A 19,181-nucleotide genomic window follows, 5' to 3' on the forward strand; every position below is an offset into this window, starting at 1 on the left:
AAAACTGGCTGTGAAGCAGTCACTGGTGGAGGCGCTTATAAACCCTTGCAATGTCAGCATCCCGGTTTGGACCAGTCTCCCCCATGGTTCAAGCTAACAGTGCAGTCTTGAGAATGTAAGAGTCATGGACACTCCCTGGAAACCATGCACAGACCTGTAGGATACGTTTGTGGTGCGCGGGCTAGGAGAATGCCTGAGCCTGAACTGAGAGCACAGCATGCAGTCCAGTGGGCAAAGCTGCCACCAATCAGTCAGGTGGAGTGGGGCGGAGGAGGGTGGGGTTTCAGGCAGCCATGCCGCGCACTAATCTCTGGACATCCAAGTGGTTGGCCAGCACTCTCTGGGATGCGTTAAGATGCCTTCAGACTCAACCAAGAGAGGTTCTTAGAACATCCAAACTAACCCACCCATCTCTCTCTTCATTCTGCAGGCGGAGTACATCAGGAGCATGGAGCCTGGTGAACTAGCTGTCTGCCTCGTGGCATACAGAGAGCGAAGAAGACGGAGAAGAGGGCATGGAGGCACCTGGCTGCTCAGAAGGAGAAGCAGCATCCTCAGGAAGAAGGGACGGCTGGGGCTCGCACGCATGACGCCGAAGAGTCACAGCGAGACATTGCTGGTCGGCGCCTAGCTAAACCCAGGGTCTAAAGACACCGCCTTTCAAACCTGCAGATGACCGAGAACCGGTGTCACCGAAGACAGCGCATGTCTAGAGAATTATTCAGTCATATCTGCCAGCTACTGCAGGATTTGGTGTCACGGGGACATGGAGGGCGTCCACTGCCAGTGGCCATGAAAGCAACCGCGTTGCTCAATATTTACACCATTGGCTCCTTTCAGGGCTCCATAGGTGACCTCTGTGGGATTTCACAACCCACCACCCACAAATGAATCCATGAGGTCATGGATGCCACCTTTATGAGGACACACAACATTGTGCATTTCACCTGGGACCAGAAAAACTGGGATGCAAAAGCGATTGGATTTACCCGGATCTCGGGTTTCCCACAGGTGCAGGGTACCATCGACTGCACTCACATGGTGCTCAGATCTCCATCACAACACGTGGTCAACTATGTCAATAGCAAGGGCTTCCATTCACCAAATGTGCAGTTGCTGTTCGACCACCACAAACGCATCCTACAGGTCTGTGCATGGTTTCCAGGGAGTGTCCATGACTCTTACATTCTCAGTCAGTCACAGAACCCTGACGTCTTCCAGGGTTTACCGAGGCTGCAGGAATGGCTCCTCGAGGACAAGGGCTACCTGCAAAGGATGTGGCTGATGACACCCGTGCGGCGGCCTCAGACTGCAGCAGAGCGACGCTATAATGAGGCTCATGCTGCAGCTCGCAACTTAGTGGAGCAAAACATCGGGAAGCTGAAAATGAGGTTCCGGTGCCTGGGCTGGTCCACAGAGGTTGTCACGCATCAATGTCACCTGCTGCGCCCTTTACAACCTGGCGCTGCAACGGGAGTACAGCTGGCTGAGGCGGAGATGGAGGAGCTGAAGGTCTCCTCTGATGAGGAGGACACCGACGGAGATGAGAGCGAAGAGGTTCTTAAAGGCAATAATGTTGGCGATGAGGCCCACGCACTCGCCAGACGAGGTAGTCACATTCGAGAGGCCCTAAAAGCTCCTAGATTTGTGGAGGGTGATGACAACATGCAGTGAGGACACTCCATAGATCCTCACATTGCATCTGTGAACTTCTCACTCCAGTCTGGCTTATGGCAGCACACATACTCTCTGTGATAATGCTCTTGACATGGAGACGCATAGGAGGCCCTAATAGTCACTGGACTGCAGGAGGATGATGACGACACACAGTAAGGTCACTCCATAGATCTTCACATAGCCTCTAAGAATGTCTGACTCCTGTCTGGCCGAGGGCAGCTTGCTTGCACTCTGTGATCAGGGTCATATGATGGAGACATAGCCACTAAATTTTAAAAGCATCTGATCTTTTGTCTGCCTTCAGCACCTGACCCCTTCAGGAGCACAACATCACTGGACACAGATGCTGAAGAGATGGGGGTCAGTCCCACCTCAAAGGTGCTGAGAGCGCACAGAGACAATGAGAGAACTCTGTGACGCCTGCCCATGACATTCTGGCAGCCACGACAAGCACCGTCGAGGTGCAGGTATCAGTAATGTGTCCAGGGAATCTGAGGTCTAGCCGTCACTTTGGTCTGAATTCTGCACAAAGCACAGGGAAGAGGCCCTGGGCTGAGTCACCTGCCTTTATCTTGTGCAGAAAGGTTTCACATCTGAGTGACGTGAATACTGCTCATCAGAACAAGGAGCCATAGGCAGGGAGACAATGTTGAGAGTTTATTTACAATAGTGAACATGATGTGCAAGTGATTGACACCCGTGCAACTACATCTTCTTCACCTTCCTAGACTCACAGACGTCCACAGCACAGAAAGAGGCCATTCGGCACATCGTGTCCGCGCCAGTCTACCAAGATCTGACTACACTGCCTAACCCTGCCGCTACATCTGGGTGCTCCCTGGACATCCACTGTGGAGGTGGAGGTAGCCTGCTGACTGCTACACCCTGTCTGTGATGACCTTGGCGGGCATCCTCTGGAACGCCAAGACCTAGAGGGCCCTGGCCTGTTTTCGGGGACCTGCTGTGTTGCAGTTGCATCCTCCTCAGTCTGTGGAGCGGGAGCTGCTGGGGTCACAGGAAAAGGGGATTTGGATGGGCTGGCCAGTCCCGGAGTCACCTGGGTGGATGGCCCCGGTGGGCACACCTGCTGATCCTCCTCCCTATGGGTGCCCAAGGCCCCATGGCTGATTCCTTGAGGAGAAGGGGAAGCTGGAATGAGATTGAGCTGCCCCCACACCCCTCTCGCGTACACACTGTTGGAGGCCAACTATGGCATCAGCAATGGAGTTCAGGCCACACAGCAATGCAGGATCAACGTCCTAGACCAAGGTCTCCATGGCGGCTGCCATCCTACCTGTGTTGACCTTGGGGTGTTAGCAAGCCGGCGCTATCACCTCAGGCTGAAGGTGGAAGGACTCCTCCATCATGCCTTGCAATCTGAGGTGTGCAGCGGACATCCTTTCCTGATTTCCCGAACTTGCCTTTGCAGCTCCAGCAACTGAGCTATGACTGAGTCCAGAGGCTTGTCATCTAGCTCAGACCCAGCAAAACTCTTGCCTCTAGCAGGCCAGAGCCAGACACCTGGAAAGTCCATGCCGCCGCCTGCTGTGGATCATAAAGAGCGATGTACTTACCAGATTTGATCCCGAGGTTATTCTAAAGCCCACTGAGGTGTGTGTCTCTGCGCTGGTGGAGGATGTGGGTGAGTGCTGTGACGAGTCTTCAAGGATGGTGTCTTCAAATTCCTCTTCAGAGGTTTCTTCAGGGCGTGACTGGAGGCCCTAGGTTGTGGACTCCGTCGGCTATTTCCCAAATGTGCCTGTGAAAGCAAGGGGAGTGAATTGGTGTATGGCAGTGGCCTGTGAAACAGGACACATCACTCACGGCATGGCTGCCTGATGGATGTTGCACTGCTGGATTCTCACTTAGTTGAGCACCGCCAACCTCTTGTCAGAAAAGGAACGGTCCAGATCCTCGCCGGCCAGCTAGAAGGCTCTATTTTCAAAGTCCGTGAGAACCTTGATTTCAGGCATTCCTCCACCATTCTCCGACCTCTCCCTCTTGTTGTGTGCCAGCTTGTCCTGCATGAATAGAGAAGGAGAGAGTGTAAGTAGGATACCTGCCAGGTGAGATGTTAAGTATGCCTGGTCTATGCAGGTGGTGAGTGGTCCCACGGACGGGATGAGGACAATGACGATGAGTGTGAGAGAGTGAATGGTGATGTCCCTTGCACTGGCAGTGAGTGAGGGCCCTGTGGATGTGTGATGGGTTTCTGAGTGTGTGAGTTGAGAGTGATGATGGCAGAACGGAGGAGATCATTCATCCTCTTTCGGTACTGGGTGGCTCTCCTCTTTTGCAGGGCGTTGGCATTGGCCACCGTTGCCACCGCTGCCCAAGCCAGATTGGTGATGTTGCTGCCCATCCTGCGGCCAAAGTGGGGGAGGTAGAGGACTTCCCAGTGGGTCTCCACTGCGTCCGAAAGGCCCCAAGGGATGCGTCGTTAAACCTGGGCGCTGCAGTCTTTTTGCACTTTGGGGCCATGTCTTCCATGCAGCAGTCGTGGGCTTGAAGCACTGAGAGGCCTGCACGTGGCTGCACTTCAAATATGGAACACGGAGTGATGAAGTGGCAAGGTGATGGCGTAGCGGGCGAATGATAGCCGCCCGCCACCAAAATGACGTGTTTCCCGGGAATGCACAATTAATGCGGCGGGATTGGGATGGTACGGCTTGAGAAGTCACCATCGCGGCTGGCAGGTAAAATGTCATTTTTCCTGCCCGCTACGACATTTAGTGCTAATCTGGGACGATCGCTCCATTATGAAGCAAAATCTGACACCAAACCACATAAGGAGATTTGGAACAGGTGGCCAAAAGCTTGGACAAAAATGTAGGATTTATGGGGCATCTAAAAACAGGACAGAGAGACAAGCTGGTTTAGAGAGGAATATCCAGAGCTTAGAGCCTAGGCAACTGAAGGAACAACCAGGAATTCATGCCAATGTAGATGAGTGAATGAGATTCAGTGCGAGTCCATATTCGAACAGCAGCTCTTTGGCCCAACTCAAGTTTGTGGACGGTGGAAGATCTAGTTACAGTGTCATTTAAGTAGAACTCCTAAGGCTAGGGATTTTTCTGATATTTACCAAAGATACATACAGTGGTGGGGATGAAAGCTACATAGACACTGATCTTCTAATTCGATCCAGAAGCCCAGGATTCAAGAGCTGAGTCCTGACATTTATGCTGCTAAATCCTTTTTCTGGCAGACTGGCAGGGCAATGGAAATAGAATTTAATAACATAAACATTAGGAGCTGGCCCACAGACTCTGGCATCCAGAAGATCAATTAAAGGACAATACAATGGCATAGAACTTTACAGCACAGATGACATATAACCAGTGTTTCACCCTAGTGTTATGTAGCTCAAGATGCCTCACTCCAGACACAGCCTAAGATGGTTAAATGCTTGCTTATGGTTCATGAGGATGCTAAATATCATGCACCGGCCATATGCATTGCCAAAGTTCTGGTAATAAAATTGTAAAAGTTGCAGATGCTGCGATATCACTTTAAGAGAATATGGAAATTATGTACATGTGACTTCGAGGAAACAGGATGTAAAGTGGCATGCGACCAGCAGTCAATTGTGTAAGTGTAGCTGCTGCTGTGCATAATGGTCATTGTTGAACCCTAGAGTAGATCTGTTTATTGAGCTATCCTATAACATATATATTATATATATAATATATATGTATATTAATTGTGGTCTTCAAATAAATCAAACCTACTTACAGTTCATCAGTCCTGTCTGTGTGATTGGTGAGTTTATGTAAAGAAGCCAGAAATGCAACAGCGGATGATTAGCTAATGTAAATCAAGGTAATGTTGTATTGAGCCTACAGTCAAGAATATCATAGATTCAATTTCCTGAAGGCCTGATCATGGACCAGTGATCCTTTCTACAAAGTGTGTGTGCATGTGGACATTGTGTCAACATAGCATTAGGTTCATGCTGTCCATGTTTGAACACTCCCAATCGAGGCTCCTTGGACAAGGTAGCAGAGGGTGAAAATGGACTGCACTATCTGAAAGGATAGTGAAAGAAGATTCAGTAGTCACTTTCAAAAGTTAATTGGATATATAAAATAGTTACAGGCAATGTAAGAGGCAATTCGGCCCCTGGAGTCCCTGCTGGCTCTTTGCAAGAGCAATTTACCCAGTCCCACTCCCCCATCATTTTCCTGAAGCCCTGCAAATTTTCTTTCTTCGGGTGTTTATCCAATTCCCTTTTGAAAGCCAACAGTAAATCTGCCTCTGCTACTCTCTCTGGCAATGCATTCCAGATCCCAACCACTTGCTGTGTAAAAACGTTTTTCCTCATGTCACAAATGGTTCTTTTTCCAATCACCTCACATCATGTCCTCCAGTTCTTGACCTTGCTGCCAATTAGAACAGTTTATCTCTATCACTCTGTCCAGATCCCTCAGTATTGCGAATGCCCCGATCAAATCTCCGCTGAACCTTCTCTGCTCTGAGAACAACTCCAGCTTCTCAAATCTATCCATGTTACTGAAGTTCCTCATCCTCACAATCATCTTCATAAATCTCTTCTCCACTCTCTAAAGCCTTCACTAAATCCTTCCTAAATTGTTGTGCCCACAATTGAACACATTACTCCAGTTGTGGCCGAACAAATATTTTATAAAAGTTTATCTTAACTTCCTTGCTTTTGCACTTTATGCCCAAATAAATACAGAATCCCATATGCCTTTTTGATTGCTTTCCCAACCTGCTTAGCTACCTTTAGCAGTTTGTGCACGCATGCTCCTAGGTGTCTCTGTTTCTGCGCCCACTTTGGAATTGCACTCTTTAGTTCATATTGCCAAAATATATCACTTACCACTACTCTGCATGAAATTTTATCTGCCAGTTTCCACCCATTTCACCAGCCTGCCAATGTCTTCTTGATGTCTATCACCATCTTCCTCCTCCTCACTCTTCACTGCTCTTCCAAATTTTGTGTTAGCTGAAAATTTTGAAATTGAGCCCTGTACACCCAGGTCCAAGTGATGAATATATTAGGAAAAGCAGTGATCCAAACGATGGGGAACCCCACTTCTTCCAGTCTGAAAAACAGCCAATCACCACTATTCTTCGAACCATAGAAAAGTTACAGCAGAGAAGGAGGCCATTCGGCCCATCTTGTCCATGCCAGCTTTTTCCTGTCATTCAGCCAACTTTAAATCTAAGTCGCCACTGTCTTTTTTATTCTATAGACTTCAACTTTTCTTGCAATCCTATTATGTGGCACTTAATCAAACACATTTTTGGAAGCCAACACTAACAACTCTCTCTCTTGGCAGAATCGTTCCAGATTTGCACGATGTGCGGTAGCGCACAAGTGAAACAACATTTTACCCGCCGGCCGCGATGGTGGCTTCTCACGCCGTATTGTCCCAAACCCACGGTATTAATTATGCATTCCCTGAAAACATGTTGTTTCCATGACAAGCAGGCTCTTATTCACCTGCCACACCATCACCTCGCTGCTTCATCATGCCAGACGCCATATTTAAACTGCAGCAGCGCGCACACCTCTCAGTGCTTCCAGCTGCAAAGAAGACATGGCTCTGAAAGGCAAAAAGACTACAACCCCCAGGTTCAATGATGCATCCCTCAAGCGCCTTTTGAACACAGTGGAGGCTCACCGTGATGTCCTCAACTCCTGCCCTGGCCGTAGGATGGGCAGCAACATCACCAATCCGGCTTGGGAGACGGTGGCAGTGGTGGTCAGTGCCAACGCCCTGCAAAAGAGGACAGCCACCCAGTGCCACAAGAGGATGAATGATCTCCTCTGTTCCGCTAGTGTAAGTCACTCTTCTTATCGCTCTCAACTCACAGACTCACAAACCCATCACATATCCACAGGGCCTTCACTCACTGCCTGTTCAAGGACATCACCACTCACTCTCTCGCACACACCTTCATTGTCCCCATCCCGTCCATGGGACCACTCACACAGGCCAGCAATATTTATCATCTGGCCTGGCAGGCATCTTGCTTGTACTCTCTCCATCACTATTCATGCAGGACAAGCTGGCACACAGCAAGAAGGAGAGGTCTCAGGCTGGTGGAGGAATGCCTGAAATCAAGGTCTTCACGGACTTTGAAAACAGAGCCATCCAGCTGGCCGGTGAAGATCTAGACCGTTCCTGTGCTGACGGTGAGGTCGATGCTGCTCTACCAAGTGAGGATCCAGCAGTGCAACATCCAGCAGGCAACCATGCTGTGAGTGATGTGTCCTGTTTCACAGGCCACTGCCACGCACTAATTATCAACCCTTGCTTTTGCAGGCACATCTGCCAAATAGCCGACAGAGTCCACGGCCTAGGGCCTCCAATCAAGCCTCGAGGAAACTTCAGAAGGGGAATCTGAAGGCACCCTCCTTGAAGTCCCGTCACAGCGCTCACCAACACCCTCCACCAGTATAGAGACACACACCTCGGTGGGATCTCGGTATCACAATCTGGTGAGCACATCGCAATTTCTGATCCACAGCAGGTAGCAGCGGGGACTTCCCAGGTGTCCAGCACTCAGAGGACTGCTGGAGGCCAGAAATTTGATGAGTTCGAGTCAGATGACGAGCCTCTGGACTTCGTCATGTCAGAGTTGCTGGAGCTGCAAAGGCAAGCTCAGGAACATCAGGAAGGGATGTCCACTGCACTCCTCAGATTGCAAGGCACGATGGAGGAGTACGTCCACCTTCAGACTAAGGTGAGAGTGCCGGCATGCCAACGTACTGAGGATGGCGGCCACCATGGAGACCTTGGTCCAAGATGTTGCTCCTGCACTGTTGTGTGGCCTGAACTCCATCGCTGGCGCTATAGTTGGCCTCCAACATTGCGCACACAAGAGAGGTGTGGGGCAGCTCGATCTCACTGCAGCTACCCCCTCTCCTCAAGCAGTCAGCCAGCGGCAATTGGGCGCCCGTAGGGGAGGAGGATCAGCAGGTGCACACCCCAGGGCCATCCACCCAGGTGACTCCGGGATTGTCCAGCCCATTCAAATCCCCTCTTCCTGTGTCTGTAGCAGCTCCAGCTCCACAGCTCGAGGAGTGTGCCACTACCACAGAGCAAGTCCATGAAAGCAGGTCGGGGCCCTTCATAAGACACGCTCCAAGGTCATCACAGACAGGGCTTGGCAGTCAGCAGGCTGCCTCCGCCTCCGCTGTGGATGTCTGGGGAGCACCAAGGCGTAGCAACAGGGTTGGAAGGTGAAGAAGATGTAACTCTTTCGAGTCCAACCAAATAAACTAAAAAAAATCAGGGATAAATTAAAAGGCAGCCGGCAAGCTATAAAAACAAAGACAAAATTTAAAGGAAACTTACCAACATTAAATCAAAATGTGATCAAAGGGGTCTATAAAGCACCCCGGTCCCCGCCATGCCCACCGAGCACCGACAGTGCCAACGGACACCACGTGCTCCTTTCCAAGGACACCCAACTGCCTACATAGCCCCGGAAGAGGGGCAGACAGTCGGGTTGGACGACCCCCTCGATCACCCGCTGCCTGGACCTGTTGATGGCAAACTTAGTCAGGCCCAGGAGCAGGTTCATGAGGTGGTCCTCCTGCCACCCCACCCAGCTCTGCACTGGGTTGTTGCACAGCCTGGGCAGGGGTGTTAATCACTTCTACATAATGTTCACTATTGTCAATAAACTCCCAAAAATGTCTCCCTACCTATGGCTCCTTGTTCTGATGAGCAGTGTTCATGTCACTCAGATGTTAAACTTTTCTGCACTAGGTAAAGGTGTTTCAGTCCAGCGCCTCTTCCCTGTGCTGTGTGCAGCCTTACAAACCAAAGTGATGGCCCAGCGTCACATTCCCTGGACATATTACTGATGCCTGCATCACGACCGTGCGTCTCATTGCTGCTTGAATATCATGGGTAGGCGTCACAGAGTTCTGTCATTCTCTCTGTGTGCTCTCAGCACCTTTAAGGTGGGGCTAGCCCCCATCTCTTTAGCATCTGCGACCAATGACCCAGTGCTCCTGAAGGGATCAGGTGCTGAAGGTGGACAAAGGATCAGATGCTTTTAAGTTTCATGGCTGCATTTCTACGATATGACCTTGATCACAAGTGAGTTGCCCTCGGCCAGACATTCTCAAAGGTTATGTGAAGATCTATGGAGTGACCTCACTGCATGTCGTCATCATCCTCCACAAATCTAGCAGCTATGAGGGTCTCCCGAGCGCATCTGGCTCATCTGGCCAGTGCGAGGGCCACATCGCTGTCATTGTCGCCTTCGAGGACTTGCTCACCCTCATCCCCATAGACCTCCAGCTCCTCCATCTCCTTTTCTCTTCAGTCAGCTCCTCTCCCCATTGCAGTGCCAAAAGGGGGCAGCAGGCAACAACAATGCATGACACCCTCTGTGGACTATATTGCAGGGCTCCACCAGACTGGTCCAGGCATCGGAAACTCATTTTCAGCTTCCCGATGGTTTGCTCCACCAAGTTGCAATGTAAGCCCCGTTATACCTTCCCTCTGCTGCAGTCTGAGGCCGCCGCACGGGTGTCATCAGCCACGTCCTATGCAGGTAGCCCTTGTCCCTCAGGAGCCATTCCTGCAGCCTCTGTGGGCCCTGGAAGACCTCAGGAATCTGTGACCAAGTGAGGATGTAAGAGGCATGCACACTCCCTGGAAACCATGCGCAGACCTGCAGGATGCGTTTGATGTGGTCGCACACCAGCTGAACATTCAGCGAATGGAATTCCTTGCAGTTGACATAGTTGACCGCATTTTGAAACGGAGATCGGAGCGCCACGTGAGTGCAGTCGATGGCACCTGCCCCTGTGGGAAACCTGAGATCTGAGCAAATCCCAGAACTCTTGCATCCTGACAGTCCTGGTCCCGGGCGAAATGCACATAGTTGTGTGCCCTTGAGAAAACGGCATCAGTGATCTCATGGATGCATTTGTGGATGGAGGCTTGTCAGACCCCACAGAGGTCACCCAAGGAGCCCTGAAAGGGGTCACAGGCACTGAAATTGAGCGCCGCTGTCACTTTCACGGTCACTGGCAGTGGGTGCCCTCCATGTCCCCATGGCCCCAAATCCTGCAGTAGCTGGCAGATGTGACCGACCAGTTCCCTAGACATGCGCTGTCTTCAGCGACACTGGTTCTTGGTCATCTGCAAGAATGAAAGGCAGCGTCTATGGACCCTGGGTCTATCTCGGCACCGACCAGCAATGGCTCGCTATGGCTCTTCAGCGGTGTGTGTGGGAGCCCCAACCGTCCCTTCTTCCAGAGGGTGCTGCTCATCCCTCTGCGCAGCCAGGTACCTCCGTCACTCTCTTCTTCGTCGTCTTCTGTCTCTGTACGCCATGAGGCATATAGCTAGTCCACCAGGCTCCATAGTCCTGATGTACTCCTCCTGCAGGGTGAAAGAAAGAGACGGATGGGTTAGCATGGATGTACTAAGAACCGCTCTTGGTTAAGTCTGAAGGCCCCTTAACACATCCCGGAGGGTGCTGGCCACCACTTGGGTGGCCATGGATTAGTGCGCTGCATGGCTGCCCGAAACCCCACCTTCCTCCGCTCCACTCCACCTGAACAATTGCAGCAGCTTTTGCCCATTGGACTCTATACTGTGCTCTCAGCTCAGGCACAGGCATTCTCCTGACCCGCACTAAAAGACTGCACTGTTAGCTTGAACCATGTGGGAGCCTGGTCCAAACCGGGACGATGACATTGGAAGGGGCTGTGAGCACCTCCACCAGTGACTGCTCCATGGCCAGCTTTAGCAAGGAGTTTGTACAGAGCAATGGTGACTTTATTCAAGGTGCCCCTAAAGCATGGCCGCCTCCCTCCCCACCCCGCAGGTGCTTGTGCGCTACCTTCAACCTCAGGGCAGCCTTTGTTTCACCCCCCCACAAAGTCACCACAACTGCAGGGCAGCCTTTGCCCCCGGCACGCGCCTCAGCCTTGAAGTCCAACAGGCGGCCCTCGCAAGTGCTCCGCAACGTTACTGTGCACTCACCTCCAAATTCCCCTCAAAGTGCAGCCCTCCAAGTGCACACCTTTTATATGCTGTTGTGAAACACCTCGGCTTGATTGGCGGACGATCCAGCCAGGGAGCGGGGGGGAGGGGGGTGTGCGGGAAGGGAAGAGTCTGGCGGGCTACCCTTATAATGATATGCTGATGTATTACAATGAGTTTTTCGACGTCCGATGGCGGGAAACGCAGCCCGCCATTGACAGGCTGAGCGGACGATTGCAAACTGGTTTCACATCTTGAAACCGATTTTGGGCCTTCTCACCACAATGTCTGCTCACGCCACCAAATACGCCCAACACCAGTGGGCACAGACGATTCTGCCCACTCTCTTCCTGTTACCTCATCAAAAAACTCAATCAAATTGGATAAACAGGATCTGCCTTTGATTATTTTGAAATTATTCTTTATTTGATGTGGGTGTCACTGGCAAGAGCAGCATTTGTTGCTATTCCTGAGTTGCCCTTGGTGAACTGTCTTCTTGAACTGCTACATTGCATCTGTGCAAGCAGCCATGAGTATGCTCAGGCTTCAAAAGAGACTGGCCTCCAGCGTTTTGCGCTGTGGCAAGAAGAAGGTATGGCTGGATCCCAATGAAACAAATGAGATTGCCAATGCCAATTCCCGTCAACAGATCAGAAAATTAGTTAAAGATGGTTTGATTATCCGCAAGCCTGTGACGGTACACTCGCGTGCTCGATGCAGGAAGAACACTCTTGCGCGCAGGAAGGGCCAGCACATGGGCATTGGTAAGCGAAAGGGTACAGCTAATGCCCGCATGCCAGAGAATCTGGCCTGGATGAGGAGAATGAGAATCCTGAGGCGTCTGCTTCGCAGATACAGGGAGTCTAAGAAGATCGATCGCCACATGTACCACAGCCTGTATCTGAAGGTGAAGGGTAACGTGTTCAAGAATAAACATATCTTAATGGAGCACATCCACAAACTGAAGGCAGACAAGGCTCGCAAGAAGCTACTAGCTGACCAAGCTGAAGCTCGCAGAACCCGGACCAAGGAAGCTGGTAAGCGACGTGAAGAACGTCTGCAGGCCAAGAAGGAAGAGATCATTAAGACTCTCTCCAAGGAAGAAGAGTCTAAAAAATAAACTCTTTCTCTTGTACAGACTTGCAAACTAATTAAAAATTGCTCATTATATAAAAAAAACCAGCGCTCTTAGGAAGGGAATTCCAGGATTTTAATCCAGTGGCAGTGAAGGAATGGCAATATATTGTGGCTTGGAGGGGAACTTGCAGATGGTAATGTTCCAGTGCATTTGCTTCCCTTGTCCTTCATGGTGGTAGAGGTCATGGGTTTAGATGGTGCTGTTAAAGAAGGCAGCAGTGCATCTTGTAGATAGTATGTGCGGCTGCCACTGGCATCAGTGGTGGTGGGAATGAACATTGAAGGTGGTGGATGGGGTGCGATCAAGCAGATTACGTTGCCCTGGATGGCAATTGTTATTGGAGCCACACTCATCCAGGCAAGTGGAGATTATTCTATCACACTCTTGACTTGTAGATGGTGGATAGACTCTGGGGAGACAGGAAGGTACTTATTCGTCACAGAATTCACAGCCCCCTGGCCTGCTCTTATAGGCACAGTATTTATATGGCTGGTCCAGTTCAGTTTCTGCTCAATGGAAATCCCAATGTGTTGATAGTGGGGAATTCAGTGATTGGAATGCCATTGAATATCAAGGGGAGATGATTAGATTCTGTTTGTTGGAGATGGTCATTGCCTGACACTTGAATGGCGCGACTGTTAGTTGCCACTTTATCAGCACAAGCCTGAACATTGTCCAGGTACTGCTGCATATGGACAAATTCAGCACACTAACTGCTGTAAGCCAGTGTCCTTTGCTTAGGAAAAGTGTTTGTTTCAAAAAAGTATGTCCAGCTGATGACATTATAAAATAATGGGCAGGATTTTCTGGCCCCACCAGCAATGGGCATCGCTGCTGGCGGGAATGGAAAACCTGGAGAGCGGTCAAAGGTAAATTGACCGTAAAATCCCGGCCAATATTTTATTTTACACATGTTGATAACAGTTCTTTCAAAAATCCAGCACAGGGCAATGGGCCGAACGGCCTCCTCCTGTGCTGTACTATCCTATGATTCTATGATTTTTAGAATCACAATTCAGCAAATCCAGCAGCTGCAGGACAGGAGTGGACCAGCTCCTCTGAAGGGTGATGTGGAATATTTCATCTGTGCCAGCTGCAGCTCAAGTTAGTAGCACTCGTCTTTGAATCATGAGGTTCCAGGTTCAAGTCCCACTCCAGGGCTTGAGCACTAAAAACCAAAACTGACACTCCAGTACAGTACTGAGGGGGCACTGCACTGTCTGAGGTGCCATCTTTCAGATAGGACATTGAAATAGACAGATGGGGCCTCAGTTTAAAGAAGAGCAGTGGCGTTCTGGCCAATATTTATCCCTGCTGAGTGCAAATTAGCTGCCAGGTTTCCTGAATACAACAGTGACTACACTTTAATTACTTTAAGATGTCCGGTGATTGTGAAAGGTGCCATACAAATGCAAGTCTTTCTTTTTTTTTCATATGCCAGTGCACTCCCAAACAGGAGAGGGAAAACTGGGAAGGGATAGAAAATTGTTGTAATTTTTGTTTTATTCTGATGCAACAAAGGATTTATTTTAGATCCAAATGCAGTCACTGAATTGTTCAGTGACGATGGCCCCACCAATAATGCACACAAACTATCTTCAGCTACTTCATCAAAATTTCTTCATCATAAAAGTCATATGTGCTGTCGATGGTGATCGTCGTGTTCAGTATAATTTTCAATTGATGAGAAAAATGCATCAGCCCATGCCCATATATAGCAAGATCTGGACAACATCCAGGCTTGGGTTGTTAAGTGGCAACCAATTCCACTCCAACATGAGAGAGCCCAACCACCTCCCCTTGACATTCAATGGCATTAATATACAATGGTATTATTATAAATCTCCATTGACCCGAAACTTACATGGGCCAGTCACATAAATGTTGTGGCTACTACAACAGTTCAGATGCTGGGTATTCTATGGTAAGTTACTATGCTCCTGACCATCAAAGCTCTGCACCATCTACAAGCCATTAGTTAAATAATGCTCTCCACTTACTTAGATGCAGCTACAAAAGCACTGAAAAGCTCAATGCCAATCAGGACAAAAGAATCTCCTTGATCAGCATGCCATAGCAAATTTAAAAAGCCACCCCCATAGCTGCAGTGACTACAAACTACAAGATGCCCTACAGCAATTTGCCAAGGCTATTTCGGTAGCATATCCAAAACCTGCTACCTCCATCACAAAGGCACCAGGTGGATGGAAGCACCACCATCACCAAGTTCCAAGTCACACAACATCGTGAATTTGGCACATATTAGTGTTCCTTCACTGTTGCTGCCTCAAAATCTTCGAACTCCATGCCTAACAGCATTGTGGGAGTAACTTTATCACACAGATTGCAGCAGGTCAAGAGCCTTCTCAAGGGCAACCGCGAATGAGCAATAAATGCCAGAATTGCCAGCGATGTCTACGTCCTGAGAATTAATAATAAAAAAGATCTGCTGAATTTTCTGATGGAGTCATAATGCACAGAATGTGTACACCACAGTGATCACAAGCTGAAACTGGATTTCCATGAGTGCAGGGCTGTTAATTTAATTAATGTTTGCCTTCAGTGACTCCTGATGGCATTAGCAATTTATAGCTGGATGAGCTCACAGACACAAGGTCACCTTACATAATATCACCCACTACGTGAAGGTTAAATAAGGTGATTCCTATTCTGCATTTTCATTAATATAGATATCACTCAGCATAGTTAATGAGGGGACTTAAATATACATTAGAATTTTATAACAATAACACTTTGAAGTGTCAATAGATGTCTATGCTTGCACAATCACCACTAGGATTATGTATTAAACTGATTTAGCACCAAATGATTGCAGTTCATTTTCCAGCCCTTTACATCGCCCCTCTCTGCAGCAAAAATTAGTAGTTCAAGATTAAAGTGCCTAGTAATTGCAAACAGAAGAAACTTGCATTTATATAGCACTTTCTCATGTCCAAAGATATCCCTAAACCTTTGACATACAATTAATCACCTTAAAGTGTAGTCACTTGTCATGTTGGTGAGCATAGCAGCCACTGTCCAAACTTCAAGATCCCCAAAACTGCAACGAGATAAATTATCAGTGAATCTATTCTTGGTGGTGTTGGTTAATTATCAGGACAATAGGTCTCTTTTTAAAATCTTAATTGAAGGAAAGAAGCTTGGACACTGAAGCCCTGCCTCGCCACTGCACTAAATTTTAGTCTAGATTATACACTGAAGTCCTGGATGGGATTTAAATCCACAAGCTTCTGACATTATTACCCATTGTTGCCAGGTTACATTATTGAAGGGTGAGGAACAGTGATCGAGGCTGAAGAAAAACCACATAGCAGAGCAACAGTAGCACTGACTTAAAACACTTGGTGGAGGAGTTTATTTGTGTGTAAAACAGTAGGAAGGGAACAATTCAGAAAGGGACTACTGTTTCAAATCAGTATGTCTGGGTCAGAAATAGTTCTATTTTTCTTCAAATCATTAAAAAAAAAATCTAATGAATGATTCACATAACTCGATTCTTTTATGCATTCATGATTAACTGCAGAAAATCTAGCTAAAATTGATCACGAACATTACCAGCAGTAAAGACATTCTTCTGACATGTCCTTGAAAGTAATTCTGCAAGTTGCACTATTACTGGTAAATGCTAGTTGATAACCTTTTATTGAGGTTCGTGTGTTTCCTTATTTAGAAAGCAGAACTGCCCTGATGCCATAGTAGGTTTGAGAGTGGTAGCATAGTGATAATATTACAAGAGCAGAACTCCAGACTAATACTCCAGAGACAAGGGCTCCAATCCCACCAAGGCAGCTGTAGGAATTTAAATTCAACTAATTAATCAATTCAGAATTTAAAAAAATAGTAATGGTGATCATGAAACTACTGAACTGTGATTTAAAAAAAACCCCTATCTGCTTCATTAATGTCCTCCAGGGGAGGGAATCTATATTTTTTTTATTCATTCACGGGATGTGGGCTTCGCTGGCTGGGCCAGCATTTATTGCCCATCCCTAGTTGCCCTTGATAAGGTGGTGGTGAGCTGCCTTCTTGAACCGCTGCAGTCCATGTGGTGTAGGTACACCCACAGTGCTGTTAGGTAGGGAATTCCAGGATTTTGACCCAGTGACAGTGAAGGAATGGCGATACATTTCCAAGTCAGGATGGTGGGTGTCCCATCTATTGGCTGCCCTTCTCCTTCTAGCTGGTAGTGGTCATAGGTTTGGAAGATGCTGTTGAAGGAGCCTTGATGAATTCCTGCAGTGCATCTTGTAGATGGTACACACTGCTGCTACTGTGTGTCGGTGGTGGAGGGAGTGAATGTTTGTGAATGTGGAGTCAATCAAGCGGGCTGCTTTGTCCAGGATGGTGTCAAGCTTCTTGAGTGTTGTGGGAGCTGCACTCATCGAGGCAAGTGGGGAATATTCCATCACGCTCCTGGCTTGTACCTTGTAGATGGTGGACAGGCTTTGAGGAGTCAGGAGGTGAGCTACTCGACATATGATTCCTAGCCTCTGAGCTGCTCTTGTAGCCACAGTATTTATATAGCTAGTCCAGTTCAGTTTCTGGTCAATGACAACCCCCAGGATATTGATAGTGGGGGAATCATTGATGGTAATGACATTGAACGTCAAGGGTCGATGGTTGGATTCTCTCTTGTTGGAGATGGTCATTGCCTGACACTTGTGTGGTGCGAATGTTACTTGCCGCTTGTCAGCCTAAGTCTGGATATTGTCCAGGTCTTGCTGCATTTGGACATGGACTTCTTCAGTGTCTGAGGAATCGCAAATGGTGTGGAACATTGGGCAATCATCAGTGAACATCCCCACTTCTGACCTTATGATGGAAGAAAGGTCATTAATGAAGCAGCTGAAGATGGTTGGGACAAGGACACTACCCTGAGGAACTCCTGCAGGTTATCGCTAAGCAAGTGCCGCTTGATAACACTGTTGATGACCCCTTCCACTACTTTACTGATGATCGAGAGTAGACTGATGGGGCGGTAATTGGCTGGGTTGGACTTGTCCTGCTTTCTGTGCACAGGACATACCTGGGCAATTTTCCACATAGCCGGGTAGATACCAGTGTTGTAGCCGTACTGGAACAGCTTGGCTAAGGGTGTGGCAATTTCTGGAGCACAAGTCTTCAGAACTATTGCCGGAATATTGGCAGGGCCCATAGCCTTTGCAGTATCCAGTGCCTTCAGCCATTTCTTGATGGTCACGTGGAGTGAATCAAATTGGCTGAAGACTGGCATCTCTGATACTGGGGACCTACAGAGGCAGCCGAGATGGGTCACCCACTCGGCACTTCTGGCTGAAGATTTTAGCAAGTGCTTCAGCCTTATCTTTTGCACTGATGTGCTGGGCTCCCCCATCATTGAGGATGTGGATACTTGTACAGCCTCCTCCTCCAGTGAGTTGTTTAATTGTTCACCACCATAAGCAACAAGTGATAGACAGAGCTAAGCGATCCCACAACCAACCAACTAGATCTAAGCTCTGCAGTCCTGCCACATCCAGTCGTGAATAGTGACGGACAATTAAATGGCCAGAAGATATAGATCTACAAGTGTCTTCATCTGCAATGATGGGGGAGCCCAGCACATCAGCAGAAAAGACAAGGCTGCAGCATTTAAAACCATTTTCAGCCTGAAGTACAGTGTGGTTGATCCATTTCAGCTTCCACCTGAGTTCTCTAGCGTCATAGAAGGCATTCAGCCAATTTAATTCACTCCATGAGGACTCCAGAACTAGCTGCGCCGCTCCACTGGTTGGTCATGCCTAGCACAAAGGAAGAAAGTTGTTGTTGTTGTTGTTGTTGGAGGTCAATCAAATCAGCCCTGGGGCATCAGTACAGGAGTTCCTCAGGGTAGTATATTACACCCAGCTATCTTCAGCTACTTCATCAATGGTCTTTCCTCCATCATAAGGTCAGGAGTGGAGATGTTCACTGATAACAGTGTTCAGAACCATTCGCAATCCCTCCGATACTTAAGCGGATTCTGCTTGCATGCAGCAAGACCTGGACAACCTTCGGGCTTGGATTGATAAGCGGCAAGTAACATTCACACCACACAAGTGCCAGATAATGACCATCTCCAACAAGAGAGAATCTAACTCCCCTTTACATTCAACACCATTATCATCACTGAATCCCCCATCAGTAACAGTCTGTGGTCACCACTGACCAGAAACTTAACTTGTTCAGCCATATAAATACTGTGACTACAAGAGCATGTCAGATGCTGGGCATTCTGCTCACTCCCCAAAACCTGTCCACCATTTACAAGGCACATGTCAGTCAGAAATATAATGGAATACTCCCCATTTGCCTGGACAATTGCAGCTCCAGCATCATCCAAGAAACTCAACACAGGCAGG

General features: G+C 48.5%; 1 protein-coding gene and 1 pseudogene across 4 annotated transcripts in view; one reads left to right on the forward strand and one right to left on the reverse strand.

Annotated features, from left to right (window-relative positions):
- fam135b (family with sequence similarity 135 member B) overlaps positions 1 to 19,181 on the reverse strand; it is a 471,310-nt gene that overhangs the window by 262,074 nt on the left and 190,055 nt on the right. The gene's annotated exons all lie outside the window — the stretch shown is intronic.
- Positions 12,184 to 12,842, forward strand: LOC144679958 (large ribosomal subunit protein eL19 pseudogene; annotated as a pseudogene).

The sequence above is a fragment of the Cetorhinus maximus genome, chromosome 4 (genome assembly GCF_964194155.1).
Source record: "Cetorhinus maximus chromosome 4, sCetMax3.hap1.1, whole genome shotgun sequence".
Lineage (NCBI taxonomy): Eukaryota > Metazoa > Chordata > Chondrichthyes > Lamniformes > Cetorhinidae > Cetorhinus > Cetorhinus maximus.